This window comes from Arvicola amphibius, chromosome 7 (assembly GCF_903992535.2).
Source record: "Arvicola amphibius chromosome 7, mArvAmp1.2, whole genome shotgun sequence".
Taxonomy (NCBI): Eukaryota; Metazoa; Chordata; class Mammalia; order Rodentia; family Cricetidae; genus Arvicola; species Arvicola amphibius.
Genome location: NC_052053.1, coordinates 58,492,502 through 58,508,600, shown reverse-complemented (window position 1 = coordinate 58,508,600; position 16,099 = coordinate 58,492,502).

Genomic DNA, 16,099 nt, shown 5'->3' with positions numbered 1-16,099 from the left:
TCTCTTGTATTCTGTTGGTTATGCTTGTTTCTGTAGTCTCTGTTCATCTACATAGATTTTCCATATCCAGCTGGCCCTCAGGTTGTTTTCTTCCTTGCCTCCATTTCCGTTTTCAAGTCTTGAACTGTTTCCATTATCTGTTTGATTGTTTTTTCTTGGTTTCCTAGGATATCTTTCACGGATTTACTCAATACTTCAAACTTTTTATTATTCTTCTCGTCCATTACCTTAAGGGAGTTTTTAACCTCCTGTTTAAGGGACTCTATTACTTTCATAAAGTCAATTTTTTCTACTTCTTCTTGATTAGTGTATTCAAGTCCTCCTGTTATAATTTCACTGGGTTCTGGTTCTTTCATGTTGTTTTTCAAATTGTTGGAGGAATTCTTGCATTGGCGCCTGCCCATTTCTTCCTCTGAATAATCCACTTTGGTTCTTCTTTTAGAAGTTCAATTCACCCCAATGAATTAAATTTACTCACCACAATGAATGATGGATCTTCTGGTAGATAGTCTGGTCTCCTTGCTGGCCAAGCTGCTCACTGACAAAGGGCCTACCTTGCTGCAGGCAGACTATTAAAACAGGGGACCTCCCACCAGCCTGGGTGCACTCAATTCCCTGTCCCGGTGCCCAAACAGGCTGGGATGTTTGATTTTTTGGCCCCAAAGACGGGAGGATGAAGTGGGGGTGGGGAGGGTTCTGGGTACAAGCTGGGAAGGGACAGGAAGAGAGAGGCAGTATCCGGGGAGAATAACCCCTGCGGAAAGAGCAGGAAGTGTGGGGGGTGTTGGGGAATGTTGGTCATTCCTCTCCGGGAAGCTGCTGCATTCAGGCACTCACTCACACCAATGAATGATGGATCTTCTGGCAGACAGTCAGGTCTCCTTGCAGGCCAATCAGCTCACTGACAAAGGGCCTACCTTGCTGCAGGCAGATTATTAAGCAGGGGACCTCCCACTGACCTGGGTGCACTCAATTCCTGGTTCCGGCACCCAATCAGGCTGGGCTATGGGATTTTGTGGCCCCAAAGACGGGAGGATGAAGTGGGGGTGGGGTTCTGGGTGCAAGCTGGGAAGGGACAGGAAGAGAGAGGCAGTATCCGGGGAGAATAAGGCCTGCAGGAAGAGCAGGAAGTGTATATGTGGGGGGCTTCACTATATATTTTTATTACTTGCCAAAACTAAACAAATTTCAACTCATTTTATGAGTTATTCAATTACAGGAAAATTCATACCTTTATTGCTCAGTATAAGAAAAGATTATAATCATAAGAAAGACAGGAGTTTTATTGTGCTAAGAAAACAGCAATAATTTGGTCTATGAGCCTTTGACAAGGCTGTTGGATTTAACTCCTCAGAAAATTGTGGCTGAACAGAAATAGCTGTCCTCTACTTGTGTTTTAGTATAGTTTTGACTCTTCCCACAATTGTTTGGATACTTCATCTTCTGGTATATTGCAGATAGTGTCCATAGATTCAATCTCAAAAAATGAATAAGTATTATAACTATTCATTTCATGCCACTTATAGACCTATTTCTCACTAACTATCTAAACTGTAAAATGTAGAGATCTCATGTATTTTAACAAATTGAGGCAGGAGGTAGCTTCATCTTTAAGTGTGAAACCACTGGCTCTAACTTTGGTAGCATTTCTCTGTAGACATTTTATAAAATACAGAATCAAAATACATCAACACATTTAATGCCATTTGAATTTATTTTTAAAAGCACATATTAAAAGATTAAAATATGGTATCACTGCTTTGAAACACAGTTAAAAAGAGATGCAAACACTTCAGTTATTTAAATAGTTCAGTGTGTGTGTTTGTAATCAATTCTAAACTGTAATTATTTCAAATCAGTGTTTCTTGAGTCCCTTTGGAATTATTTACTTGGGATATGAGGTGATTCTTGATATAAGTAGAGGGTATTAAGACATTATGTAAGTAATTAAAGTTTTAATTTTGACCAAACACTAACAAGGAATCAAAAACATTAATGTCTACATAATAGTTTTAGTACATACTTACCCTTGAGGAAACATAATGTTATACTAAATTAGAAAATATTTGTGAAACTGATTTTGAGTATGCTTTACATATGAAAAGAAAAGATTGTCATGTATTGAAAATTAAAAAATATTCATATGTTTATATGTGTGCAATATACACACAACTGTTTTGAAGTGGAATGTTGTATGATGACTCCTGATGTTTACATAATAAAGCTCTATGCTTTGAAACTACAGAGCCTATGAACCTTGTTCTTTCTATAGTACAAGATGGTCTATTTCAATAAATATATAATAAAACTACTATTCTGACACTGGTGGAGAGACAGACTCCTGAGAATGAGGAAGAAGGAGAATAATGGAATTCAAGAAGGTGATTATTTGATATAGAAAAGATGAGAAAATGTCCTAATGCATACAGGTTGAATAGATTGAAGATATAAAAAGAAGAAAATGATTAAAATAAGTAATATCCCTGAGATTCAGGAGAAAATAAAGTGTAAATCAGCAGGGGAATAAAGAAATGTAGGAAAGATGAGATTACATATTTCACAAATTAAATGATATTTAAGAGAATTCGGATGTCCTACTTAAATTTCTCAAATCAGTTGCCATTAGTGTTTGTAGTGGCAATGACCCATTTCATACATTTTTGATATATTTCAAGTAATTATTCTCCATTTCATGTGCTCTAAATGCCATAAAAATGAATCAATTATTCTAATAACAAAAGAGTCTCTTAACAAGTATTTATGTTTTTATAGTTGTGGTAATATTACCCAGTTTAGAACCAGATAGAAAACCCTTGAACATGATTTGGTGCCACCAATTGTAATGGTGTTCACAAATACAGAACTGATTTGGTTAAGTTACACACTCACCATTCTAAAGTATTAAGGCTTAGGTCTTGAATGTCTTTCTGTCCTTCTGTAGGTTGTTTCATGTAACATGAGGGCTGGCTTGTTGGGGTTTCTGTCCTGCCTGGTACCCCACAGCTGGCAAGCCACAAAGAAAATCACACAGAGATCTTCATAAGATTATAAACTTCATAAGATAATAAGTAGCCCATTAGCTCAGGCTACTTATTAGCTCTTGTAACTTATATTCACCCATTATTCTGATCTTTGTTAGTCATGTGGCTCAGTACCTTTCACAGTGGGGCAGATCACATGTTGCTTTTTTGGAGTCTGGGCAGGAGTGGGAGGAATGTACTTCCTCCTTCCTAGCATTCTCCTGTTCTCATCACCCCACCTCTACTTCCTGTCTGGTTGACCCACCTATACTTCCTGTCTGACCAATCAGCATTTATTTAAAACGTGATTGACAGAATACAGACAATTCTCCCGCCCTACTTCCCCCTCTTTTTTTAATCAAAGGAAAATATTCATAGTCCATTTTTGGGGCATGTGGGCATAGTTTTCCAGGCTTCTTACTGCTGGTTGGGGGCACTGATAATCTTATAAGGACCTAAAGAAAATTTAGAGTTATAATCAAGTCCTGACTGGATCCTGTGAATCTTGATCATCTCAGGTGGTAGTCTTGAATCCGTTCTGGATGTAGAACTCAGATATCCGGGCCATCTGTTCTTACCAGTGATTTCTCAGGTGGTCTTCCTTGATTGAACCTGATTTTTTCTAATTCAGAATGAATCCATAGTCTTTCATTTCTTGTAGAAACAAAAGCAAAATCTCTTCTTTAAAGTAACATACCTTTTGACTTCAATTTTGAAGTCAAGGTATTTTTAAAATATCTATCTTGGATTAGTTTAGCAGCATTTATAAGTAAATATCTTTTAGCAGCTGTTGTTCCTTCCACAGCATTCAAACAATTCAAAGAGAGCATAATACAAGATTCTCTGTATATTTTCCATCTTTGTGTGGCTTTATTTTAATCTCTATTTCTTTTTTTGAGACAGGTACTCTGTATATCTTTGCTCTGGAATAACTGTAGACCAGGCTGTCCTTGAACTCACAGAGATTCTCCTGTCTCTGCCTCACAAGTGCTGGGATTAAAGGCATGTGCTACCATACCTTGAAGTCACAGAGGTCAGTCTATCCCTGCCTCTTGAAGTCACAGAAGCCAATCTACCTCTGAATCCCAAGTGTTGGGATTAAAGGTGTGTATCACCACACCCAACTATTCTCTTTCTTTTTTAAGAACTTTAACCTCTAACCTACATATATTTTTAATACACTGTAAACCATTTAGAGGTTTTCTTTGTCTTTGAATCTCTCTTTACTGTATCTCTCTCTTTTTCTGACCATATGAGTCTTTACGGAGAGGACTTACACCATGGCTTTTTGATGGCTGGATCCAGCCTGTTCTTTAGCTTTCTAGCCTCATGGCTGAGGTACCGGCTGTAGCCATTTTTATTGCCACAACTCTATGGTGTTTCAAGGTCCCTGCCAGCAAGCAAGCTGCAACATTCTGTTCACAGTCCACACTCAGTCAGACTGCTTGCCTGAAAGAGTCAGAGTTTGCCCTGGCAGGACAGCCCAGAAATCTGGCATTTTAAAATGGCACAGCTTTTTTCCTGCTACTGTTGAAAACTGAAAAGCATGCAGTCAGCTTTTCATTAACACCATTTAAGTGTTTTGTGGCAGGACCTCTTATAGAGCTGCAGGGTTTTGCAGCTAAAGCTGAGTCAGGAAGCCTTTCTTAGATGATAGTGTTTGCTTGCCTCTAGCAAGCAGAACAGATCTGAGAAATTGCTGCTACCAAGAAACCATGCACAATGCTGTGACAGTTTCACAGTCAATAAAAAAATCTGTATGAATCAAACACATCCATAGACTGATTAGAATTAGTGAAAGCCCTGAAGACCTTAATCCTGTCTCAAAGTTATGTGCCTGACTTCATTGAATTCACATGGGAAGTCTTACACTTTCTGAGTAGGTGAGGGGTTGGAATGGGGGAAAGGCAGTCCAGGAGGAGGGGAAATAGTGGTAATAGGAATAACTATGTAAAATGAGAAATAATCATACTACAAAAGCATTTGCTCAACTATGTTCATAGCAGCATTATTTGTAATAGCCAGATCCTGGAAAAAACCTAGATGCCCTTCAGTGGAAGAATGGATGAAGAAACTGTGGAATATATACATGCTAGAATACTACTCAGCGGTCAAAAACAATGACTTCTTGAATTTTGCATGCAAATGGATGGAAATAGAAAACACTATTCTGAGTGAGGTAACCCAGACCCAAAAAGATGAACATGGGATGTACTCACTCATAATCGGTTTCTAGCTATAATTAAAGGACATCGAGCCTATAATTTGCGATCCTTGAGAAGATAATAAGAAGGTGAACCCCCCCAAAAAGGATATAGTAATCCTCCTGGATATTGGAAGTAGACACGATCGCCAGGCAAGAATTGGGAACTTGAGGGTGGGGTGAGACACGGCCAAGAACCTCCACCTGGCGAGAGATGAAGAAAATGACTGAGCCCCACATTGGAGCACTGAACTGAGCTCCCAAGGTCCTGATGAGGAGCAGAAGGAGAGAGAACATGAGAAAGAAAGTCAGGACTGTGAGGGGTGCGTACACCCATGGAGACGGTGGGACAGAACTAATGGGAGATCACCAACTCCAGTTGGAATGGGACTGATGGAACCTGCGACCAAACCAGACTCTCTGAATGTGGCCGACAGTGGGGGCTGACTGAGAAGCAAAGGACAATGGCGTTGGGCTCTGATTCTTCAGCATGGATGGGCTCTCTAGGAGCCTTCTCAGCTTGGTCGATCACCTTCCTGGACCTGGGGGGGAGTTGGAAGGACCTTGGTCTTAACATAGTGTAGGGAACCCTGATGGCCACTTGGCCTGGAGAGGGAGGGAGGACGGGTATGGGTGGAGGGGAGGGGAGGGAAGGGGGAGGAGGAGATGGAAATTTTAAATATAAAAAATATAAACCATGAAAAAAAATAATTCTTACATCAAAAATGTAGTAGTAAAATCAACTGAATCTGGTGGACCTGCCCTCAGTAAAGCTCAGAACTTGATTTAGACCATTAATGGCTCTTTTTTCTACTTTTAAATATTAGTTTGCAGAAATATTATGATAACTCCATAATATTTAATGTTTGTCATGCAAAAATGAGCTGTTATGGAGTTCCTGTTCCTAGAGAAGTTTGTGGCTATAGTGGCATGAACCAATGATCAGTACTATGTTTTTTTTTTGTGCTTGGGCAAGTGAAAATAATACTATTCTATTTTCCACTTGAGTCTTCAACTTTACCAAAAAATGAGAGAGTTTAAACCATATGTTCCTGAAGCAGCATAAATGAATAACAAACAGAATTAACCAGGCTAGCTTGAAATAAAATATTCATCTTTAATAAAAGGAGGAAAAGGGGAAAAACTTACAAAGCCAGAGTTCCAGTGAAGAGCAGGAAAACAAAGAGCGAAAACAAATGTACACGGATGTTTTAAAGGTATTCCCCCCCCCCAGAGGGGACACACCCCTCAAACAAGGGGCTTGGTTAGCTCCCCCATCATGTTCCAAAGTACATTTTGAAAGATTATGTAGCAAATATGTTTCAGAAACTTAGGGAAAATATCTTGAACTCCATTTGGTTAGAATGTTGTTTCCAAATAAAATTTCAGACCTTGACATTGTTGCACTCTATTCTTCTCTAAGTAATCTTTCTGGAAATACGTGTAATATTTGTGACTCAAATTACATGACAGCCAAAAAAATTAATTATTCCAAATCTGTAAATGGAAAGTTGTCAGTTACTCATCACAGAGGAAACCAATCAGACTGGATGCCTAAAAAACATTTATAGAGGTAATTTTTCACTCCTCTTTGCCACGAGAGTTCTACACATTGAATATGTATGTATCTCTGTTAGGAATTTTTTTCCAATGAGTTGTTGAAATGATTAAAACTATCTCAAGGTTATGGCAATTTAATATTTTGTTTGTCATCTAATTGTATTAAATGTAGAAACATTGATTTTATTTTAAGCATCATACCTTCATATAGTAGGAATTCTTAAAGAATGAAGGGCTGCCATTATTCTTTTTTTAAATCAACTAAGTACTACTGATTTTGAGCTTGTGTTTCATTTGTAGTTAAAAGATTCCCTTTCCATTTACCTAGTTCACTGCAAGCTCTCATTCAAATTCAGGTATGTTTTGGTCCTGAGAATTTCCAAAGCATCTCTAGAACTTCATAGAAAAATCTAAAATTCCTCAAAAATATTTTGTTAGTTATCAGAAATCAGTACTTGTGACTCTGCCCTGCTCTTTGTTCTTGCCAACATTCTGGAATACTGATTTTTAAACACCATTACTTAACATCCTGAAGAAAAAAATATTTGAAGAGTTTCAAACTTGCCTTTCAGTTCAGGTAGCTCTACTGGTTAATTCTTGCTGTCATTCTGGATTATACTCCAAGAATGAGAAAACACGTGCCCTGGTTAGAATTTTGTCAACTTGGCACAAGTTAGAGTTACCTGGGAAAAGGAAATGCAATTGAGAAAATGTCTCAATCAGATTTCTTCCAGGCATATACTCAGGGCATTTTCTTTATTAATTATTGGTGTGAAGGGACCCACCTCATAGATGATATTGCAAACCTTTTGTAGGTTGTCTTGGATCGTATGAAAAAGAAGCAGCCTGAGCAATTCATTGGGAGCTAACGAGGAAGCAACACTCTTCCACATAGTCTGCCTCAGTTCCTGGTCCTAGGCACCTGCTTTTAATTCCTGCCTAGAGTTCCCCTGATGATGATGGATTGTAACCTGTAAACAAAATAAAATCTCTTTTCCATGTTAATTTTTGTTACAGTGTTTTATCACAGCAATAGAAAACTAACCCTGACAATACATCACACACACACACACACACACACACACACACACACACACATGCACACACACACACGACACCATAGCTATTTATATACTCTGTAAGCCCTAGTTAGAAAGATTTCTAGATGTCCAGAGGCCATATATCTATTCATAAAGTTTCCATTAGTCAGTGTTTTCTGTTTGTAAAGTACATTAAGAAGTCCTCTTAAATAAATCCCTTAAAAGTAAAACAATGTTGTATGTCCTATTGTAAAATAATCTTTTGTATACTGTAAATATGTGTCTTTGTCAAGATGCTGTGGGAACACATTCTGCTCTTTCAGCCAATAGCATTTAAGATACCAGCCCACTTAGGTTCAATATCTTATACTATAAATGCAGCTGTAAAGCATGTTTTCAATCTCTTGCTTCTGGCTCTCTTTTCCAGCTGCTAGACTCTGTTCCTGTCTGCCAGAGGACTGATATCTAAGACAGTGATCTCTGAGTCTACCCCTAAATAAATATCCCTCTATTCTGAGTTAGTGTGGGACTTAAGCATCCTTCTTCATCTAGCGCCCAAGCAATGGTTTTAGAATCCCTGGCTCCGAGTGCCACACATCCTCTGCTGAGTTCAGAGCATGCCTGGCTTGGTGTGAGTCCTCCCTCAGCTCACTTCAGCCATGGCCTGTGCATGGAGCCAGCAGTTCATTTGGATATAGAATTTTCATGCAGCAGATTTCTTGCTACAGATCAACTGTGGTTCTTCATGTTTTCTCATTATATACCTCAAAGCAGCTTCAAGTCTCCATGTCCTCACTTCTTACCTCCTGCCAGTGTGCATCATGGAAAAGACAGGCTTCCCTGGTCTACGCCAACTTTTCCGCAGCTTCTAACAATTTGTCTGCATTTGCTATTCCAGTGCTTTAGGGACATTTGCACAGCACACAGTCTGTGATTTATCTTTCAGCATTTCACTCTAAAATCACATTCAGACGTGACTCCAAGTACACCACTAGGTCCCACTAGGTTCATTTTATAGGTGGCTCCCGACACCTACTGGCAGGTACTGGTTATTGCACCTACTCCACCTCCAACTCAACCATAGATAAGATTCATAATTTGAAATATAAATTATAAATTTATAATTTAAAAGGTCAATATGTCAGACAACCTAACCACCCAGGGTTTCAATAACTTCTTTACTTACACCATGTATGAGGTTTGCAAGACTTATATAATTTCTCTGCTAAATCACTATTTTTTATTCTGGGGATTAGTCTTTTCCTCAACATTTTTTCCTTAAAAATATGGTTTGATAGTAGGGCTAAGAATAAGGTGCTTTTTAGAAATGGCACAGTCTTTACAGACTGATACCAAGCTTCTGAAAGAAAAGGTCGGAACTCTAAAAATAATATGGACAATTTAACTTATGAAACATAGTCAACTGAGGTCCTTTTAGAAATGGTACAGACTGATATTATTTTTTAAAATGAAAATTTGGCACTCTGAATAAGGATACAGTCTATTTGGCACATAAAACCCAATCAATGACAGTGGGTGCTGAAACATTATTTGAGATTGAATAATGATTAATACAGTTGAATGTATTAATCAGGCTCTGTTGAAGGAGTCTGACAGATTGACTGATAGAATGTTTCTCCAATAAGACAATTATGCATGCTATGAAGATTATGTCCAAGGATGAGACATTATCTCTACTGGACAGACTTCATACCTTGGAATCCTCAATGAGGGCATTAGAACAGAACACTGGACAGGTGATCCAGACTCTACAAAAGGCAATGGTAGATAGATTTGAAGATATTGAGGAACTTATCAAATTTGATGACCAAGGACAAAAAGTACAAAGACAAAATTTAGCCTCATCAGTATGGAAAAACCACCAGGATAGCTTCCCCAGAGTTCTGCCAGCCTTTCCAGTAATGACATCAGAAAGAGTATCTCACCCCAAATACCCTAAGATTGTCAAAAATATTCATTTTGGGAGCCTGTATGTATGACCGATCTAAAGGAAGTTAAGCAAGCAATTGTAGCTTATGGACTACATTCGTCATTTGTTAAGGAAATAATGAAAACGTGGGCTTCTAGAAACCAAGCAACAGCACAATTCAATTTCTAGGAATTGGAACACTATCTCAGGTAAAAGAAAGCACAAGATGGGTTGAATTCCTAGGACCAGGAGGACAGAGAGGAAGACTGAGGCCATATGTAGCTAATATTGCAGTGAATTTGTGGGGTCCTGACCTATTGTAGCAATGGAATATCTAGATTATCATTCCTGCAGCCCACAAAACTTTTGTTTCTGTGAAAAATATTAGAAGATATTAGAGACAATGGTCATCAGCCATTCAGGCTATACAAGAACACAAGGTAATGGATAAATATTCAGAGGGACTAACCACCCTACTTTTAACATGGTTAACTGAGAAATGAATATGGGTTAAACAGTGGCTTCTGGCTGAGGAAAAGCTGCAGGCTTTAGAGCAGCTGGTAGAGGAGCAACTAGATGCTTGATATAGTGAAGAAACTACCAGCCCTTGAAATTCTCCTTTATTTGTTGTCAAAAAGAAATCTGGAAAATGGAGAATGGTGAAAATTTTAAGAACTGTCAATAAGGTAATTCAACCTATGGGCCCTCTACAATCTGGAATTCCTCTGCCTTCTCTGTTACCTATGGGATGGCTTCACATAGTTAATGATTTAAAGAATTGTCTCTTCACTATACCTTTACAAGAAAAGGATAGAGACAAGTTTGCCTTCACAGTGCCTACTTATAACAATTCTCAGCCTACTAGGAGATATCAATGGACACTCCTTCCACAGGGAATACTCAGTAGACCCACCCTATGCCAATACTATGTCAGCCAGCCATTGGAAAGGCTGATTCAGTAATCATGCATTTATTAGAAGTTATGGCCATCAGGGGTATACCTGTAAAAATAATGACAGACAATGGTCTGGCATGTGTATCTATGAAAATGGAACACTTTTTTGCTTATTATAATATAAAGCACATTAAAGGTATACCAAATAATCATACAGGTCAGGAAGTTGTAGAAAGGTCAAATCGTACTATAAAGGATATGCTGAAGAAACACAAAGGGATGGAAAATTCCCCCAGAAATAAATTGCATAATGCTTTATTAACATTTAATTTTCTTAATGCTAATGAGAAAAGAACAACAGCGACAGAATGGCATTGGATAATGGAAAAAATTCTGAATTGAATAGACCAGTGTATTTCAAGGATGTGTTGACATCACAAAGGAAACCAGGAGATGTGTTACATTGGGGAAGAAGTTTTACTTTTGTTTCCATAGGAGAAGAAAAACTATGAATACCATCAAAATTAATAAAAATTTGCTTTGAAAATGAGAAGCCTCTTGAAAAGGAGAAATGACAGCTCATCCACAATGGTGACAACCATACATTTGATAAGGAAGGCATATAGGGTTCGGGCAGGGTTCTGCTCTTATTTTTACAGGAAAATAGACATCTTCAAAAATTTCAGAGTCTCTGAAAATTTGAATGATGATAGAAGGAAAAATAGCTGTCCACTAATGATCATCTAGAACAAGGAATATGAGTGATGATGTCAGGCAACTGATGCATATACATTTAAATATACATGACTATATAGAATAGAGATGGTTTTGGAGTTGGACAATGGCTCTGTACTTCTCTAAATCCAAGTGTGTTTTTAAAAGGAACATTGAGAGTTTCTGTCTCATATCAGGAGCCATTTGGTATGGGACAGAAGGAAGACTTTAGGAAAAATTTCACTTTCTCTGTGTCTATTCTGTCTATATAGTATTCTTTATTGAATGTATGTCTCTATGAATAATGTTTAAGTTTTCCATGATGAACAATAGATTTACCTACAGACCTTTTCCTGCAGTAATCTTTGAAGTTTCTAGGAAGAAGATGGGGCCACACAGCAACAACTAACTCCACCTGCTTGTGATGATATCTTAATGCTGATAGTACTACTTGTGATGATATCTTAATGCTGATAGTATAAGATTGGTTTGGAGGGGTACCAGCTGCTGAAATGTTGTACCTTCTCATGACATTCTGGCCAAAACTCTAAATAAGAAATTTTGGGGAAAAACATATTGACTGCTCAGAAATCATTTGCAACTATCTTAGACAGTAATCTTGAAACTTAATTATCTCTTTACTTTTACAGGATCCCATTAAGAGAACATCCCCCACAACAGCAGGAAGCAGTTCTAGAGGACAAATCCCATTATCTCCAAAAAAGTTTGTTCTTAGCTTTTGGAACACCATTTACAGGATATTGGTTATCACTTTTATTAGACAGAGGGTTGGGGTAAAAACTATGTTTGTCTTTTTTTAAAAGTGATAATAATAGTGGATGCTAGAGTGAATACTTGTGAGCTATTATTTATGGATAACTTACATTGGTATAGTTTTTATACAAAAAGTTCAAATTATATTTGTTATTTTTGTTTACAATATTTTACATCTATGCAAAGTTATTTTGTCAGTTGTATATATGCATGCTTTTACCTCTGTTTGGGACATTTTGTATATTGATATAACTTTTTGGATATATTTTCATTTTGTATTATATATTACTCCTACCTCTGATCAAGATATTTATACCTTGATTACAACTTGAGGTCATTGTCCTCATTGTTGCATATTTGTTTACATATTATTTAATATTCTGACATAAAGTTTTAGTCTTTAAGGCATACAGATATTACATATTATATGTCAATAGTTGTTCATGTTTATTGTATATAAAGTCAGATAAATTAGGTTCTTTAGATACATAGAGATTGCATTCTTTCTAGATATATAATCTCCAACCACTTCAAGGATCTGTAGAACATGGCATTTAAATAACATAGGGTTCTTTTGATTTGAGATGTGATTGCTCCTGAAAGCACCAATCTATTCCTAAGAGAATGTAGAGCACTGAAGAGTTTGGTTTCTTCTTGGCACATTTGGCCTTTGTGCAAGGAACTGCCCATGCCTCAACCACTCACAAAATACATGGTATCCAGAAATGGATAACAAGACACAAGGAAAAAGACTGTTAAATCTTGTCAAAACGGGGTAAGATGGTTCTGAAAAATTTCCTGTCTCTGAAAATGGTCTGTCAGTTATGCAGGCCTTAGTCAAAGTTGTTTGCTTTAAAGTTGCAAAGAAGACTTTGGGTGATTACTCGGGTGGCTAATTGCCTCTGTCATATATTGCTCACCTTGGAAGCTGTTTGGTTTCACTTCCTGCCTATTCAAGTAATATTATCTCCCTTTTCAGAACATCAATGGGGTTGTAGAATAGATAGTCAAAGTTACCAACTGCTTATGATCTAGCCAAACCATTTCCAATACAAAACTTACACTCTTTAGAATAGAATGTTTACTAAAACATTTAGCATATGTTCATTGTTTATGCTGGTTGTAATTCTAATCTCATACTTGATATCTATTCTTCATATATATAGTTTTGTATTGGGTTTGAAACTTTCTTATTTAAACAAAAGGGGGATGTGCTGTCTGAGATTTAAGATACCTGCCCACTTGGGTATAATCTCTTGTACTATAAATGCAGCTGTTTACATGTGCTCACTCTCTTGCTTTTGGCTCTTTTTCAGGCCACTAGGTTCTGTTCCTGCTCATGCAGAGGACTGTTATCTAGGACAGTGATCTACGAGTCTACCCCTAAATATATAACCCTCTATTCTGAGCTAGCATGGGATTCCTTTTACCAAGATTCCTTCTTTACCAAGGTGCTGTATTATTGGTTTAATAAAGAGTTAAATGGTTTTTACCTAGGCATGAGGTATATTCAGGACAGCCAGACACAGAAGATCCTTGGAAGAAGAAAAACAGATATGCCTTGACATGCAGCCTGAGCAGTATGTATTAGTTTTCAGACTTTTATACTGGCCTGTCCTTGGGGGTACTGACAGGATGCATACTTCCTCAGCTGTATCCACTAAGAGAACATCCTGTGCAATTTCACTATGTTACATTTTAAAATGGCCCTGCCAATCTCCCATCTTTTTTTCTCTTTCTGTCTCTCTGTCTCTGTCTCTCTCTCTTTTTCTTCTGCAGTTCCTGTCCCAAGAGGCCAGTCTCTCCCTTCCCCTTCCATCTTTTTACATTCCTTTTCCCTGAAAATGTTTGGCACTAAATGATGCATGATGTATATAATCTCAGGGTCAGAAATTGGAACTAAACCTGAAGATTAGAAAAACAAAACAGCCAGTCAATGGCTCTTACCTTGACCTCAGACAAAAAATGATGATCTTACCTCCAGGAATCTCAGAAGGAGACTGCAGGGGGTGTTCTGGTATTAAAGGTGTGTGTCATTGTGGCTACTGGAATTAAAGGTGTGTATTACTATAATCTGGCCTGTAAGGCTGACCAGTGGAACAGTTTTACTCTTGGATCTTTAGTTAGTCTTAATTTATTAATATACAATTGAAATGCTAATATAGGCAACAATGCAAGAATTCATTCAACAGCCTAAAAAGCAACATGGTAACACCAGAAACCAGTGGTCATACAACAGGAAGACCTGATTATTTTAACCCAGAAGTAACATAATAAATTGACATTAGAAATAAGTTTATGAAGAAAATATGGACCTTAAAGATGGAAATAAAAGACATAAGACCCTCCAGCTCAGCCTGTATTGGGGCTGGGACACAGTGGTGAGTGTAACCAGAAGGGAGTTCCTTTGTTTTCCCAAGCTTGCATGCACCAAGCTAGGCCTTTTGTCTGCAAGGTTCCTGGCCAGCAAAGGGTCCTGATTCTGTACCAGAAAATCCATCAGAGGGGTGAATGAGTTCCTGACCAGTGGCAGAAGTCCTGTTCTGCCCCAGAAACAGAGCACAGACATTCCTCAACCCCCTAATCTTTCTGCTCATTATGCAGGGTCTTATCTCCCTGGCTACTGCCTCTCTCTTCCTATCCCATCCCAGCTTCCACACAGGTGCCCCTTCCCTTCTTCGAGAACATAAGACCCCCCAGCACAACTGTATTGGGGCTGGGACTGGGTGGTGAGTGCAACCAGGCAAGAGTTCCTTTGTTTCCCTAAGCTTGCAGGCAACAAACAAGGCCTTTTGTCTGCGAGGTTCCTGGCCAGCAAGGGGCCCTGACTCTGTACCAGAAGATCCATTGGAGAGCATTTGAAGAAAGAGATGGTCAGGAGCCAATGCAAGAATTTCTCCAACAATCTGAAAAACAACATAGTAACACCAGAACCCAGTGAACATACAACAGGAAGACTTGAATGCCCTAATACAGAAAAGTAGAAAAAATTGACATTATGAAAGCAATAGAGTCCCTTAAACAGTATGTGAAAACTCCCTTAAAGAAATGGATGAGAAGAGTAACAAAAAGTTTGGAGAAATGAGTAAATTATTAAAAGATACACTAGAAAACCAAGAAAAAAAATCAAACAGATAATGGAAACAGTTCAAGACTTGAAAACGGAAATGGAGGTGATGAAGAAAACACAAACCAAGAGCCAGCTGGATATGGAAAATCTAGGTAAATGAACAGAAATGACAGAGACAAGCATAACCAACAGAATACAAGAGATAGAAGAAAGAATCTCAGATACTGAAGACACCATAGAGAAAATAAACGCACTGATCAAAGAAAACAGCAAATCCAACAAATTCTCATCACAAAACATTCAGGAAATCTGGGACACAATAAAAAGACCAAACCTAAGAATAATAGGGGTAGAAGAAGGAGAAGAATTACAGCTCAAAGGTGCAGAAAATATAATCAACAAAATTATAAAAAAAAACTTTTCCAACCTATAGAGGATATTCCTATGAAGGTTCAATAAGCATACAGAACACCAAGTAGACTGAATAAAAAAATCCCCTCGCCATATAATATTCAAAACACAAAACATACAGAATAAAGAAAGAATATTAAGAGCTGCAAAGGAAAAAGGTCAAGTAACATATAATGATAAACCAATCAGACTTACACCTGACATCTCTATGGAAACCATGAAAGCCAGAAGGTCTTGGATAAATGTGCTGCAGAAACTAAGAGAGCATGGATGCAAGCCCAGTCTGCTATACCCAGCCAAGCTTTCATTCAACATCAGTGGAGAAAACAAAATATTCCAGGATAAAACAAATTTAAACAATACGTAGCCACAAATCCAACCTTACAAAAAGTAATAGAAAGAAAATCAGAAACCAAAAATCCAACAATGCCCACAATAACTCAGAAATCTAGCGTTCCTTCACCAGCATAACTCAAAGAAGG